A 17,755-nucleotide genomic window follows, 5' to 3' on the forward strand; every position below is an offset into this window, starting at 1 on the left:
TACTTTTTTCTCTATTTGTTTACTTTGCCTTAATTTTCAATGCAAATTTGTTCTTGTACCATTTCAATGAAATTGCACTTATTACAACCCCATGATTGTTGTCAAATACCAGAGATATTTTTCTGCCTTTATATTGTTCCACTTGTTAGCTGTATGTGATTTAGTTAGCTCTTCACTCCTCAACACTCTATATCTTCTTGTTTTCTATGACATCCATGACCTTCACGCCAGAGGCAGATCGCACCAGGAGACAGAATTAGACAGAGACCAAGAGAGTACACAGAGGAGGGCAAAGGCTAAGAATCAACTAGTCCATGGTCATAGTAAATATGTGATGAGGGAACTTGAAGTCGATTTAGTATTTACTATGTCTCCCTTATAGCTTTTTATATATAACCATGAGTAGAAAAAAGAAATTTTTCATTAGATTTTAAATTGTGTTTCATGTTTAATCCTCACCAATTTATTTATTCATTCATTTAATAAATTTTATTTTCAAAGCACTGCCCCATTGCACTTACTGGACAAAAGTAAAGTTAATAAATACTTTCTGTAGATAGTTATGCTTCAGAACTACAACAAGATGTTATACGTTTTTCTTATCTTTAGCATTCTAATGTTATAAAATATCTGTGGCACAGTAATGCTAAAGTGCAAAAAAGTCTACTTTTTTTTATCACAGAGACCATTTCTAACACATATCTGGCATATTCTAGTTGTATTAACAGCTTTTAGTATAATAATAAGTTGCTATAGCAACGTATCTTAATCCTTTAAAAATCATTTCTCCAATTTACTGCTGGTTTTGAATGCAGACATACGAATGACTATTTTTGATTCACATTGCTAAAATTAATAGTGTATCAATCCTGAATCCAGAGTTTATTCCACAGGTATAAAATGAAACCAGCAATATTTAGCTTTATTTGCCTAATCTATTTCTTCACATTGCTTCTGTTCAAAACGAGTTTTCACATTATGTATCCCAAACTCTGAAAAACTCGCCATCTGGTAGGGTCAGCATATTTAAAGAAATGATAAACCAGAAAACGATCAGCTCTCCACCACTTGGTGGTCCTAGTTTTCATTGAACAGACACAGTGCTTTGTTTTCTTTTATTCTGCTATAACGTGTCTCTTGCCTATAATTTGTTAATCTGTTGAAAAATTCATTGAGAAGGGCATAGCTACAGACGAATGAACATTACTCTTTCTTAGACCTTCTTGCCAAAAATTGGAAGACATGAACTGTCTTTATTGAAAAATATTAATTGCTATTTTATTCTGATATGAAAGCAATACTTGTCGTTTCTAAGAATTTCAAAACTATAGCAACATAGAAAGAAAAAAAATCACTTCAAATTCTAGCTTCCCAAGCTTATCACAGTTAACATTTGGGTGAAGACACATATAAAATTAGGTTTACACTGTACCTGCTGTGAGGTAACCTGCTATAAAGCAAATCATAAGCATGTCTCTATATCCTTACATGTTATATTACAGAATGACATTTAATACTTTCCTAGTATGTGATTTCAAAGATGTAGATTTCTTTTTAACCCTTTCTTTTTGTGGCTTATTCTGGTTGTTTCCAATAGTTTGCTTTTTTACATGATATCCTACCACTGTATTTACACATTCGTCTTCACTCACCTTTCTAGTTACGTAAAGAATTTCTAGGTCAAGTCAAGCAACAAGCACACTTTTTACTTTTATTATTTACATTTTAAGCAGTTTTAATTAAATGTTAAGCACATGGGATTTAGAGTCATAACTCGAATTAAAATTGGATTTGACACTTAACAGCTCAGAACCTACGAAAATTTATTTAACCAGACTATGCCTTCTCTTTATCATCTGTAAGATGGGAATAAGTACATTACTTATCTCAGAAAAATTTTTAAATAATTAAATCAGTTAATGCATGAGAAGAACCTATATTAATGCCTGGCAAAGAGTAAACCCTCTAAGATATTCATTATTATTTGCTAAATGAACTGCCAGAATTAACGCACTAATTTACACTCCAATAAATAGTGCATACATATTCCTATGTCCCTCCACCATAATCAAAACCATATATTATTACTTTTAGTATTAATAGTCAAATGTCACTCACTGTTTGAGCATCTCTAACACAAGTTTTTTGTTTTGAAAGTTTTAAACAATATTTCAGTTATTTTTTGAATTAGATCATCAAAGCAAAATTTGAATTATTTTCAACCTCCACCCCATAGTACATGGCAACCTAATTTGTGGCTCAGTATGGCGACATTGTTTTCATAGTAGATAATTTGAAAAAAAAATTCTCTTTCAAGTTTATTTAAAGCATAGTTGTAGCATTGAAAACTTTATCAGTGAAAGGCTTATTGATTTCATTTGGTTTATTTTTCTGATGAGCTAAAGGTCAAAGAGTTTAAGAGACTTACTTAAGTAAACATGACCGATTAAGGTAAGAATAAGACAGAACCAACTTCTATAAACTTCCAGGACCCTCCTTGTACTAAACCATAATAATTACATGGAAAAAATCAGCACATATTTGCTTATCCTTATAAGTAAGATTCCGTTGTGTCTGAAATGCTGTGTTCAAGCCAGATGTCTGTAATTTAAGAAAGATACATCAACATAAAGCTAGAAAAGTTCTAGAAATGAATATCAAAATGGTCAAGGAGATAGGCTGTACATGGAAAATTTAAGTAAAAACTCTAAGCTTAAAATGAAGGTAAAGAGGAATATGATGATTGTTGTTTTCTGATTCTTGAAAGATGTGTATGATGAAATAAATTCAATAAATCAATAGTCAACTAATATAAACACCAGAATTCTCCCTTGAGTCTTAACTATAGAATAAATAGAAAGACATACTACTTGACATAGAAAATAATAAACTCATGAAATTTAAAATACCAAAAGATTATAGATAGGCTAAAAATACAGATTCAAGACAATATTAAATACACAATGGAAAATAGATTTTTAACACATAAAAATGTTAGGGTGGTTTTCCTAAATGTCTGATGCTTTCTGGAGGCCAAACATGGTCTCCTAAAAAGACATAACTACTTGCCATATCTCACAGTCTGAATATCTGTGTCCCCCCAAAATTCATATGTTGAAGCCTAAACCCCCAATGTGACTATATTTGGGGATAGACTCTTTAGGACATTAAGGTTAAATGAGATGATAAGGGTGGGGCCCTAATCCAAGAGGATTAGTGTCCTTTTAAGAAGGGAAAGAAGCCAGAGCTCTCCCTGTCTCTGAGCCCATGCACAGAGGAAAGGCCATGTGAGGACATAAGGAGAAGGCAGGCATCTGCAAGCCAGGAAGAGAGCTCACATCAGAAACCAAATCAACTGGAACCTTGGCCTTGCACTTACCAGCCTCCAGAACTGTGAGAAAATAAATTTCTGTTGCTTACGTCACCCAGCCTATGGTGTTTCCTTAGAGCAGCTTGTGCTGAGGAAATCACTGGCCCATGCTAGTCTGCACCCCTAGTGTTCCTGTGCTTCCCAGCTGCTGTAGATTGAATGCTTGTGTCCCTCACAAATTCATATGTTGAAATCCCAACCCCCGAGGTGATGACATTAGGAGGTGAGGCCTTTGGGAGGTGATAACTTCCTGAGGGCAGAGCCTTCGTGAATGGAATTAGTGCCCTTATGAAAGAGGTCCAAGAAAGCTCTCTTGCCCCTTCCACACCAGCAATGCATACTGAAGAAATAATTTGTAAATCTTAACTTTAACAATAATGATGACTGTCCTATCGAAACTCTGCACTGTTATTGAAAGGATGGCTACAGGGACTTTCTGGTCCATTACACTAATCACATTGTGGGCTTTCTGTAAATGATCTGGACAATTGTAGCCAGTTGTCAGCCTTAACTGCAAGTGGAGTTGGAGAAGAGCAAGCTTTGGAAGAGAAGTTAGATAGAAGGATTAAATTCATAAGAGAGGAAAAAGTGAAGAATCATCCCCAAAAGAGAGTATGTATATGTATATGTGTGTGTTTGCAAATCAGTATCTATAAATTTAGCATTAGGAAGATATCTGCAAACTCTTCCGTCTCTAACATTTGATAAGTCTATGAACTTTCATAGATTGCTTTCCCACAGATACTGTTGTTTCTTCATCCAATCTCTTTTAGAACTATGAAGATAACGATACATGAACACACTTGTTAAACTAAGTCAATTGACACTCATTAATAGATCGGAGAAAAAAAGATTATTTCAGGTGACCAACTATCAAAACCTATTTATAATTGGGATCATTTGTATTTTTCGAATACTAATTTAATGTAATTATTTAACAATTTGAGGTAGGTATGTAAAGGATAAAAATGACACTTTTAAAACTCTTTTAAGTACATGTTGGGTATTATGATAGTTAAAGTTAAATTACAGTAAGGAAATGGGAAGTGTTCTCTGTCAGCGTGCCTTCGGGGAGCAGAGGATTTTATGACTTGGTTTTTAATGACCCTCATGATTCCTGAGGGGAGTCATAATTTTTTAATCAGGCACAGCTGCCATTTAATAAAAGCCAACTTTGCTAGGCTAGGTCAGTGACAGTATGTTTAATGGCTTCCTTGATAGTTTTGTACACGTTTTCTTTAAGCTTATCCACATTTCTGGACAAAAATTTAAATTTTTTTTTTAACTAACTTAATCAAGTAGGGGAATAGAGTTCACAGGTCATAGCAAAGGTTTTAGTAATAGATACTTTTAGACTTTCAGTCCCAAAGCCAGTATGAAACTATCCTATTAACTTTGTCATTCTTACTTTTTTGAATCTTTGCATGAAAGACATTAGGGAGAAAAACAAAAGTATGAGCCAGTTTTCAATATGAAGAATTTGAAACTTTTGTTTAAAATTCAGGAAATTTTATTCAGTAATTTGGTTAAGCTGTCCAGTTATGACAATGACACTATCTGTTCCTTTTCCTCTACTTTCAACAACTGTTTAAATCTTAGGATTCTAAAACTTATCTCAAATCTCAATGTTCCTAGTTTTTCTTTGAAATGTTATCATTCTTTCTCCCCTCCTTTAATTATTTTCTCAAATTTGACGAGTGTGATCTAGCATGGGGATACCTTTAGGAAGACATGTGTTAAGACTTTTAAGAAAAGATAATAAAATCTAAGGACTATTCTCATAATGTCACGGCTTGGGCAATGCTACTTTCTCACTCTCTGCTGAGCTTTCCCTCTGTGGTAACACTGCTGCTGATCACTAATATTTCAGGTTCTGTTCTCTCCCTGGGCACATTGAAGACTTGCACTTATCTACGTCTATGAAGTTAGGCACAGACATGTTACTTGTTTGCTGTTAAAAGATGACCAGAAGAGGGTGTGTCATTTCTGGGCTGAAATGAGTTTAATCGCTGATGCAAGGCTCTCAAACTCTCCTTTCCCCTCCTTTGACAATCACAGAGGCATACAACGAGATGGCAAAGTCCTAAGATGGTGAAGCTTCTCTCTGCCTGGATCTTGGATACTTTGATAAGAAGAATGTCTCCTGTGAACCAGCATTTTACATCTAGGTTCCTGATATCTAGATATCAGGAAACACACTTTTATTGTTGTAAGCCACTGAGATTTGCAGTTGGTTGTTATCTGGCCTATCTTGACTGATCCACGCTCTAATTTTAATTTATTCCTAATCCTCAAGCTATTTATATGAGTTATGCTGTTTATAAAATAAAAGGTTAGAGATGGTTGCTCATAAAGTCTGCGTAAGTATATTAAATTGCATACTACATTCTTACCCACTATTCTAATCTGTTTCTATTTTAACTCCTGAAAAACACAGCTATTTTCTTTGGACTAGTATGCTAAATTCGAAAAACTGACATCATGCACTAAGATTAATACTCATCAAAATGATACTTCCCGTGTCGCTCTAGATGGCAGTACTGATAAGGAATGAAGCCTGGGAACATAATCTAATTTTCCTGAACTTACTGTTGAGAGAATTATATAGCTCTAACCTTTCCACCTCTGTTCCTGTGTCCTGTTCTACCACCTGCAGTGCTATAAACAGAAGAATATTGCCGGATGGGAGCCATCTGCAAAATAACTCATCTTTTCAAAGGGTGGCTGGATTCAAGTGCTATCATGGCTTCCAATGTGCAGTATATCTTAGTTATTGCTTTTAAATAATCCTCAGTTTTCTCTTTTGCACATCAATAAAGACTTTAAATAGCAGATGTCAAAATCACTTGGTTCTTTTGCTCATTGAATTTCCAGAAATGTTAAGTATGGAGATCTGCTTCTATAGTTCAGTTTATGGGAAATAATGTAACTCAATCCTGCTTCCTCCATACACAGCAATGGTCCATGGATGAGAAAAATTCTGAATGCATTATTCAAAAATTAGCTTCAACACTTTTTCTTATTATACTTAGCTCCTCCAGGATAAAAAAAAATTCATGCCACTGATGCTGGTGCCCTAATTCTTACTTTACCTGCTGTGCATGAAAAATAGACACTAGTAGGGGAGCACAAACAGTGGTAATGGTACAGAGATTCCTTATTTCAATATTTACCTTTTGGGGGCAGATTTGGGAATTTTCTTTTTCCTTTAATGAGAATTGAAGATAAGCTGGCTTCACTATGGTAATACAAATGCTAAAATTATCATGAACGCAATGCCATATGGTGCTTAGATAATGGTAGAAATAGGTTGTTGATCAGTAGATACATTCTCATTAGAATCTCACATTTTTAGCATAGAACAGACGAATTTTCTTTGGAGCAATTTGTTCTAAGGATGGTTTTCTTGGCTGTCATAGGAGGTTTTAGAGTTTCATGAATTGTTGCTATAGCACTATGTATGAATTGAATAAAATGTTGATTGTACTTTCCAAGGTGTGTGCTTCCTAATCTTTACAGACATTTCAATATTTATTTAGTTTATATCAAAAATTAATGCTAACAGGAAAGGACATGACATAATTTTTAAAGACTGTGCATACACATCTTCACATTACCATTTTTTATGGAGACGGTAACCCTCAAATTCTCAGGTTATGAATGACTCTCATCTATGGGGACTGAGAAGAAGAATAATGCTTGTCAGTGCCTCACCTGGAGAGATAACACTATAACGATTTACAGGTGTACTTTGACTCAGACCCTAGAAGTAAGATTGAAATAAGAAAGATAACCTCAGGCAAAATGAAACGTCTTATACATATAGCTGACTAGAGTTCCGTGCAAAAATGCAGTATAAAATAGAACTCTATTTACCTATATTGTTTGTTTTTATTACTTAACATGTTATTGCTATATTTATTTTAAAGCTTTGCTTTCTGTGTTCTACATATTCTATAAGATTAAATCTTTGTATTACTTTGTATTTTTTGTCTAAAAGTGGAATCTTTTTTCTAAAGTAAATAAACAGAACTAATTACACAATAGTGCTGATTGAACTAAACAATTCTTAATACAAATAGAACTGAAATAAAATAAAATGGCTATTCTAAGAGAATAGACAACCATCATTGTTGAAAGTTTGATATTGATGGAAAGACCCAAACCTGTAGGTTTGAATCCTGTATTTTCTGATCAATGACTCCCAATTTAAGATAATTCTGTTGAATATCATGCTTAAATGTGTTGGAATGTAAATACGTAATTTTATTCCATTAGATACAAACTCAACATAGTGAAAAACCAGAGCTTAGAATCTGGTATATCTAAGTCAAATTCTGATTATGTCATTTACAAGTTATGTAACCTTTCAGTACCTCAGTTTCCTCAACTGTCAAATGGCAATTGTAATACCATGCCCTTATGAGATTTCCTTTCATTCTTTTTTGGGGGAAGATTAGCCCTGAGCTAACATCCACTGTCAATCCTCCTCTTTCTGCTGAGGAAGATGGACCCTGAGCTAACATCTGTGCCCAGGTTCCTCTATTTTGTACATGGGACGCCTGACACAGCGAGGCTTGATAAGCAGTGCATAAGTCCACGCCTGGGATCCAAACCCTCGGCCACAGAAGCAGAGTACGAGAACGTAACGACTACACCACCAGTCCAGCCTCAAGATTTTCTTCAGTATTACTTAAAACAAGTAAAATAGGGACTAACATAAAATTAGTGCTCAACTTTTGCTCATTGTTATTTTTGTTTTATTATTATTACATTGTATCATAGGACAATGTATTATTAGGATCTTGTGTCATTAATACATTATTATTATATCATAAGACAGTTTCAGTATATGAAATCTATTGAATTTCCCCCAAATGCACATTTAACTATTGATAACACGACAAGTCTGTCATACTGCTGCCTTTCCCTAGTCTATTCACTCTTCAATTCTCTTGGATAAGTCTCTGGGATGACTATTGCTTTCTCCTTTCTAACTCTCCAAACTCCTTTCTGCCTCTTCACTCTCATCTGATGACCTGGCTTCCTATTCCGCTGAGAGGATCAGAAGAGGGCTTCCTCATGCTCATCTACCCAATGACCACAGACCACCTGCAAGCAAATGTCCCTCTTTCGTCTGTATTATCAAATTCTTGCCTTTCCACTGAAGCATTTCTATTAGCACACAAATATGTTAAAACACTATATTAAAAAAAAATCTGTTTACCCTGTACTTTCATCCGGCAATATCTCATTTATCTCTCCCTTTATATATTAAAAAAAAACCCTCTAAAGAGTTGTCTTCCAATCATTGATTCTTTCTCATCACTCTACTCTCATTCTTTCTTGAACCCATGACAAAAGCAATTTTACCCCTACCACACAACTAAACCAGTTGTTGTCATTGTCAATGATAATAACAATGATGCTAAGTCCAATGTTTATTTTTGGGTCATTATTTAAATTGTCAGCAGGTTCAAAAAAAAAGCTAATAAATACTCTTTTCTTGGAACATTTCTCAATTCAGTTCTATGCCCTTCTACTTCCTCCTTTTAAGTCTTCCTTGCTCAGCTTACGAATGCTAAACACCGTAAGAGTCTCAGTCTTTCTTTTCTTCTCTACTGACTCCAGCTCCCTGGATTGTCTCATCCAGTCCCTTGGCTTAAAATTCTAATATATGCCAGTGACTCAAGTTTATTCTCTTGTCTCGAATTTCACCTGCAACTGCCTATTCAACAGCATCACTTGGATGACTATAGGCAATCTCAATCCTCTACTAGTTTTCCACTGGACTGTTTTCTAGCACCAAATATAGTTTCTATGAATACTTTAAAAAATAGCTTGCTCAGAACAGAATATTTTCTACATATATTATATTAATTTGTCAGTTAACTTTGGCATGTATGTAAAGCCCTTTTATGTCATATAAAGAGGTCATGAAGTTGTTGATTAAAAAAACTCAGGTACATAAAAAGGTTCGTGGAGGGGCTGGCCCCTGGCCTAGTGGTTAAGTCTGATGTTCTTTGCTTTGCTTGCCCAGGTTTGATTACCAGGCATGGACCTACACCACTCATCAGTGGCCATGTTTTTGCAGCAACCCACATACAAAATAGAGGAAGATTGGCACAGATGTTAGCATTGGGCCAATCTTTCTCAAGCAAAAAGAGGAAGACTGGCAACAGATGCTGCTCAGGGCAAGTTTCCCTCAGCAAAAAAAAAAAAAAAAAAAGAAAATTCATGGGTTTTTATTTTAGCCAATTTTATACGACAAAAAGTAAAACAGATTTGGTTTATTTAATTTTAGCCAAAGTACCTGCAGAAACTTCTCAGAAACTTGCAGAGTAATTAAAATGCTTTTCAAACACTCAAAATACTTAGTTGTATGTCTCATAGCCTTCTATCATTTGTGCTCGCTTACTAGTTCAACAACTCCACCTCAGACCTTAATCCTGCCAAGCAAAGCAAAGCAAAGTAAAACCAACCAGCCCACCCACCCACCAAACAAATGAAATATCTCTATTATGAAAAATCTCTTCACCACTAACATGAAGTTCTGTTCAAATTTTTTTTCACCTGGAAGACTCTCTTTAGCTCTTCTCTTTTTTGTAACCAATGAACAGCAGTTCTCCTGCCCTATGCAATTCTTTCCTCTTGAAACTGGGCAAGCCCTTTGACTTGCTTTTGCTCAATAACATATGGCAGGCATGGAGCTCATTCATAAGAACTCATACAGCTTCCATCTGGGTCTCTTGGAGCACAGACATTTAGAGCCTTCTAATTTAGCACCCAGCTACCATGTTGTAAGAAGCCCAAATCATACGGAGAAGTGACATGCAGCTACTCCAGTTAGGAGTCTAATTTGAGCCCCAGCAAATAGCCAGTAGCAACTACTAACCATGGCATCGTTTTAGGCATCTTGAGTATTCACCCTACTTGAGTCTTCATATGACATTAGTCTCACTACTGTCTCACTGTAAGTGTATGAGAGACCCCTTGCAAGAACCCACCTAAACTTAGGCAACTATGAAAATCATGAGAAATAATAAAAGTTGCTGTAAGCTGCTAAATTTTAGGGTGGTTTGTTATCTGAGGATTATTATCTGCAACATTGAGATTCTTTTGAAATGATGTCATACTAAAATTAATAAAATATAAACAATTTAAAAATGTTCTTTATTGATTAAACTGCTTAGTTATGATTTCATGCTTTGAATATTGGCTTATCAGTAAACCTATAAACTAGTTTTTTAAAAAACTATTTTCAAAAAATTTTCTGAAAGAACCTACAAAATATAAATTCATTCAATATAAACAGAAGCCCTAAATAAAATATAAAAGCTATGTTGACTATCTGAATATCATATATTACATAAGCTGAAAAATTACTTCAATTTAGATAGATAGATAGATAGATAGATAGATAGATAGATAGATAGACATGGGTTTTTTTTTAACTGCATTTGTCCCTAATATTGTGTCACTGATATTTTTCTGATGAAATATTGCATTCAATATATATGCCATGTTATTTTTTTAATAAAATTTTCTAGTACTTTCTTAAAGTTGCATCCTACATTTAATGCATTGAAATTGTTAACTCCTTCCATTGACTTGTCTGAGAACAAATTATGCTAAATGAAGGATATTCTCAATTCTATATTTTGAGTGAAATGTGTACATATACTACTCCAATTATTTTAAAAATCCACTGTCTTTGCTATTTTTCTGAGTCCCTTTATTTTAGTTATTCTTAAAGATAAAACTTGTGAAAAGTTATATTTATTTATGATTCTTTTGACTATTTCACAAATTTAAATGCTGCAAAACCTTAGACCTTTTAAATTTCATTCCATATCCAAATAGAATAGAAGTTCATGCAATGTAAACAGAAGTTCTATCAAAATATTCTTCCCACAAATATACATATTTCAGAGCACAGGAATACAATTCTAAAATAAACTTTGCATACTGAGTTATCAACATTTCTTTAGTTTTTCCTGCGTTTTGTATGAATAAAATTCATCATCTTCTTGTTTGCATACTATGTTTTCAATAGCTATGATTTGCTAAGAGCTTTAAAACTGAAGATTTGGGGCATTTCATTCGTTGAGCACTTTGATTAAAGATTTCCAATTTTTTTTTTAGCATGCAACCCAAATATTACAAAATCGTTCAATACAAATGTCGGAAACTTAGTTCAATTTACGAAGCAGTTTTGATAGGCTTAAATATGTCTAAAATCAGATTAATGTTGTGCCACAAAGGAAGAATTCAGTACTATCATAATGAGGTATTATTTCTTATTCAATATCCATATCATCAGAAAAATGTTGTAGTTAGTTTATCTGAGTACATATAAAAATAATTTTTGGCAACTATGGCTTCCATTTCAGATTCTAGAATAGAGCAGCTTGTTTGAACACACTTGTGAATTATATGTTCCCTACAACCAATTACAAGAATATTTCTGCTTTGTAGCTTTCTTAATGTAATCTTCATATCTTCACCAGACTAAAATAATTTTATTCTAAATGTTGGATTTAATCTGAATTTGTGCATTCACAACGCTATGAGATATTTCAAAGAAAATTTCCAAAGGCTTAACTTTGATTCCGTAAATTGTGCAGAAAAAAAAATCATACCATTATTGTGATGAGTTGATTTTCTATTTGAGTGCCTAATGACGCTGATTATCAAACTTGCATCATGTAACTGATGAAAAATACTGCCAATGGAGCCAAGACAGATCTTCCTTCACTTTTTAAATGCAGAATAAAACTTAGAATTAAAAGTGAGAGAAGTTAATTATAAATAAGTTATTTCTCCTTAATGTTACGTTTCAGAATGATATGCAACAACAACCTTCTGCAGCTGCTTGTTGTCAGTCATTTTCAAGCAGAGTCCTCTTAAAATAGCTACTCACGTTTGAAGCTCAGGCTGATGATTTTTCACTACATGAGGTCTTCTGATTTTCATCTGATCAATGATAGCATTATGGACCCATGGTAGATGGTGCATCTACCATGAGTTTGTGAAATTTATATATACCTGTTACTTTCCTGGGATACAGAAATCGAGAACATAATTTTCATGCAGTTCCAGTGTTCACTAAGATAGAATGACTTAGAAGGAGTGATCATTTTCAGTACATTGTAAAAGACATTCTTGGTCTAGAAGAAATCTCTATAGTCATTGGTGACACCTCTTCAGGGACCAGACATAACCTGTTAAGCCGGGCTGGCTCAAGCCAGGATCTATGCTCCCCTTAGCTATTCAGCTCTGACAAGAATGAATTTGTGGACCTTGCTTGTGTAGAACTCATTTACAAAAAAAAGGAAAAAAAGAGGAAGAGGAATAAAGGTATAGAAAAGATCTAAAAAGGAGAAAAATGAAAAGAGAAAAAAAAACTTCCTGAAAGAAGAAAGAACACAAATGAGAACTTAAAAATAGGAAAGAATTAGAAAAACTTAAAAATAACAGTAGAAAATTAGGAAAAAACAAAGCGCATTTTTCATAAACTATTTAATTCATTGCTGCTAAATGATTTTATTAGAAAATAAAAATGAGTTTCCAAAAATAAAATAATTAAGTAACTGCAAGTTTATATTAAATCATAAAAGCACTCCAGCAAAAGCCTCCAGAACAGTCTATGGGCTCAATGACCTCCATTTTCTGCACATATTTCAAATATATCTAAACTGTGTTTGCCATGTTCCCCACAGATCTTGTAGACTGGTGGCATGGTGGCTTTTGTGCAACTCTCAGAAAGTAAACACAAAAAAACCATGTGGTACACCTAGTGGCCAGCAAGGGTACAGTGTCCAATACTGCTTTCACCTCCTTGTACCCAGCACCCAGCACCCAGCACCCAGCACGGGCACTTGATCTCAGCGCCCTTAGCTTATCAGCAAGTGCTCTGCATGTTGTTGTCTTGAAAAGGAAAGTGTAGCTACTCTACATCTGGAAAGGTTAGAAAAAAAGAAGCAGATTATCATTGATTGCCTTTCATATTTATCCACATATTAGAATGAAAACCATGTCCACTGTCCATGTGTCTCATTCACCACTAGATGAAGCTAATGCAGAAGCTGGAAATAGGAAGTGGTGATCTACCCAAACCATCTCATCTTATTTTAGAGCAACATTTATTAATACTATTCAGTAAAATGTGAAAATCTGAGACAGATCTAAATCAGGATGTCAAGGTGGCCATCAGTTGGGACTCTTCCAGGCCAAATGGGACAGATGGATGATGGTTGTGTTTCTCAGCCATACGTCAACTGCGCTCTTGAATAAATGAGTAAAATATTGCCATCACTTATAAATCCTTTACTGACTACTTCCATTTGACTTCAATTATTCATGTTTTTTCAGTTTTCCTTAAGCATTTATGTACTTAGCTCTTTAGACATAGTTTGGCATTTACCTTGTGTATTTTCCCATCCCATATCCTTAGTTAAATCTTTTCTGTTTGTATTTGTCCTGTTACCCTCACTGGACTTTCTGTGTTCTCAAGGACTATAGCTATCTTTTGTAAATCTCTGCACATAAATATTGTTGATTTACTAGCTACATGACTCTAATTTAATGTTCATGAAGTTAATTTACATTTAATGACTGTAACACTTAATGTTAAACATTTAATAGACTTTTTTAAAAGTCTATTCACTTTTTTAAAAAGATACTTTATGTCTGGTTTGGAGGTAAAGAGAAATCCAGTATTTTTTCTGGACCGTTAAAATCTAAGACTTATACCTTACATTGACAAATCTGTTAGTTAAGATGTCTCAGTTTATTCATCTGAAGTGACAGCTACCATAGATATTTTCCTAATCTTTTTTGATAGTTTTAGGTCCAGTTAGTCTGAGCTTCTTAGAATTCTCAATAGCTTCCTTTCAAACCCAAATGTCACATTAAAACAAAGGAAAACAAAGACTGCAATACTCAAGCCATCCTCCAGTTTTAATCCCCTTAGACAGAATTCTTACTCAGTTATTGGTAATTTATTTTTAATTCATTTTCTAAAATGATTAATTAGAAACTTTAACATTAAATCATTCTTTTACAAATATCACTGGGAGTAAAGTATACCCATGACTATAAAACTTTCTTGATAGCATACAATTATCAGAAAAAAATAAAAATGAACACTTATTGCCAGTATAGGCATATTTATTTCCGTATAAATCATGTACATGAAATATTGTACTAATATATTACAGGTGCAGAAGTTTAATTGTCTAAGTGACAGATATACCTCTTTTCTTTCTTGTGAACAGAACACCCATTTTACTAGGATGGTGATCTGCCCAGTCTTTGGGGATTAATCATTCTTAGTCTCAACTGATCATGACAAATCCTCTTTGCTGCTACCCGTGATTTTGTCTGAAAGTGATCACGGGAATCACTCAAGGCCAATGAAACCCAAGAGGATGTTGGCTGAGATTTCCAGGGAAGATTTTCTTTGAAAAAGAAGAATGTTGCTACAAAGGAGAGCCATCTTTCTGTGTTGATCTTCTTTGTGCTGTCCTTGGAGGCCATTGCTTAAGCCCATGATGCCTAAAGGTACTGCAGACATCATGGAGGTTGCAGTCAGGAGAAGAGTCAGAATGGTGGCATGGCAGAACAGAAGATTCCTGAAGAAATTACTGAGCTACTGAACCAACTGTAGCACTGCCTAACTCCAGACTGCTTGTATAATTAACATATATATTTGTTTCTTAATCCATTGTTAACTATTTCTTTGGGGCTATAGAATCCTAACTGATGTAACAATGTGCACTATAAAAGATTTTTAAAAATTTAAGATAATTAAAATTAATAATGCTTTTTCAAAGTATTTTACTTACATTTATTTATAACTGGTTTAAAAATGTTTTTGTTCTTTCTAAAATATATTTAGTGAGCATAATGGCATTGAATATCCTTTATTATTTTAGAGAATCTTGGCTTAACATTTTGTGATATAACTCTGTGATGGTGTACTTCTAAGGTCCATTTATCTGAAAGCTTGTTTTAATGGCTGTCATAGGGAAAAAAAAGATTTATTACTACGTTATGTGGATCCAAACAAAGAATTACATTGTTGGCTATCCCTTCTAAATCCAATTACTCAATGGTTAGTTCCAACTACCTATTACACAAAGCACAAAGGTCTTTCACGAAATTTGGTTAGGAAATTGTAAACGTAATTGTTCTTGTAAACGAATTGGAAGTAATTGCATGTCCATATTTTTAATGAATGGATCCAAACCCTACCACAGTTCTTCATTTTGAACGTTTAAAATAGCATACAGAATTGTCTTGAATTTCAAATATATGCATAAAAGACTTTTTATAGGTGACATACTTACATCATTTTTGGTTAAAAAATCAATTATGGAAACATTTTTAAACATCCATTTAAAAAATACTTTCTCTACTGCTTTATTCTTTTGCTTTTCATTTTCTTTCAAAAGCAGTTGCTTTCCCATTCTTTGTTAAACTATCAACTTTACCTATACACACTAGATTAAATGTTTGTTGATTCACTCATTTCTTTTTCCTTTGTGGAGAAGGTGTGGAGTGTTATTTGGTAGTTAGCATTTTATTGACTCACTTATCACACACACACAAGTTTGCAAATTTGAAACATTAGTCTTTCTAATACAAGAAAAATATTTAAGTAAGTATGACAAAAGCATTTTTTTCATAACGTAACATGAGAACTTCTGCGTGATACTAGTGATTTTCTTTTTCTCACTTTGGATCTATTACAAAATGTTGCGAACAAAAAAAGACAAAGAAAAAGATACTGCATCTTAAACATCTTGGCTTTTTATGAAAAATTCACCCTGTGTAGTACTTCGACCACGTCTGTGTGCAACTTCCCCACTGACATAGTATGCCTATGAATGACGCAGTGAATAGATTTTGTGTGATGCTATTTCTGTGACTCTATGAGAAATTATTTTTTAAGTCAAAGCAATCATTCCATCAGTATTAACACAAAATTTTGTCAAAAAAAATTGAATCAAAGGAGTAGTTTTTTAAGACGATTTTTACCCATGCTGAGTCTCTCAACACTGAAACCAGAGAAGTAGCTCACAAAAAGGTAGCTATTCATTAAAATCCAAAAAAATCTCATAAATTGCTTCTTGCTAGAAATATGTGTACGTTCACCTGAACAATGTGGTGAACCTTTCACTTATAACCCACTTGTTCATCCATGTTGTAACATATATTACTACTACTTTCCTCTCTCGTAATCTGTCTTTATATTCATTTGTTCAAATCTTTATCATGTTTATCATTGTCTTCCAAAAATACCGGTTGAACAAAGAAATGAAATTTTGTTCATTAGCATACTGTTTTCCATGTGTTACCTCCAGCATTTTGAACGGGGGCAGAAAGGGCAAAGATTTTATTCAATGTTATTTGGTGGCAGGTTCTTTTCCCTTCCTTCTCCTTCTCTTCCTTCTCCTCTGGTCCTTCTTGTCTTTCACTATTAAGTAAGGAAGACTTTACATTTATTAAGCTAGTGAAATCATGTAAAATGCTCATTTGAATCCATATGATTTTTTTTTTTTTAATGTGGATTTGTTCTTTATGTTCTGGATACTTGGTTCCAGAAAGTCTTCCTAGTTGCTATGTCTTCATCATGTCACTATCTAACCACTCAAGACACAATTCACACTTAAGGGAACTTTCACCACCGACAATTGTAATGTAAACTCAAATTTCAAGGTGTCTTCTTGACAGTTTCCAAAATTTTGGTCAGATTTTTGCCGGAGCTGCCTGATTGTGATTATTTTACTTCAAAACCTGGTTGACAAAGAGCTCATGTTAGATGAGGAGCTGTGTTAGCTCTGCAGTCAGCTTGTTGCTTGCTTATCCATGGGTTATTACTTTCTGTGGTTTCTTTTCCTGGAAATATTCTAAGACACTTGTCTATTTTATTAACATTAATGTAGGTGAAAGTAGATAATATAATCCATAGTTATAAGCATGCATAAATCGCAATATGTCACAAAATGCTGAAAGTAAATGAACAGATGTGGGTGCTCCTGTCATGTTCTTCACGTTACAGAATGTCCAAGCTTCCCTCAGGATAACTCACATACCATACGGACTGACGGTCATCTGGCTTATGGCCCTGGTGAAGGCACTAATATTAATGCATATATCAAATAGTTAACAATGATGTAAGTTATAATATTTTATTCTCGCACCCAAATGTATGCTCTTGATCATCCCCTGGATGCATACACCCCAGACTTAAGTTTAATGCAGTCTTCTGGTACAATGAGCTATCAGCAGACGAGCTCAGTCATGACAAGTTTATATAAAGAAGGTCATGGGTGTCATCAGTTGAAGTTTATGAAGGGGGATCCATTCCTTTCATTC

This window comes from Equus przewalskii, chromosome 9 (genome assembly GCF_037783145.1).
Source record: "Equus przewalskii isolate Varuska chromosome 9, EquPr2, whole genome shotgun sequence".
Taxonomy (NCBI): Eukaryota; Metazoa; Chordata; class Mammalia; order Perissodactyla; family Equidae; genus Equus; species Equus przewalskii.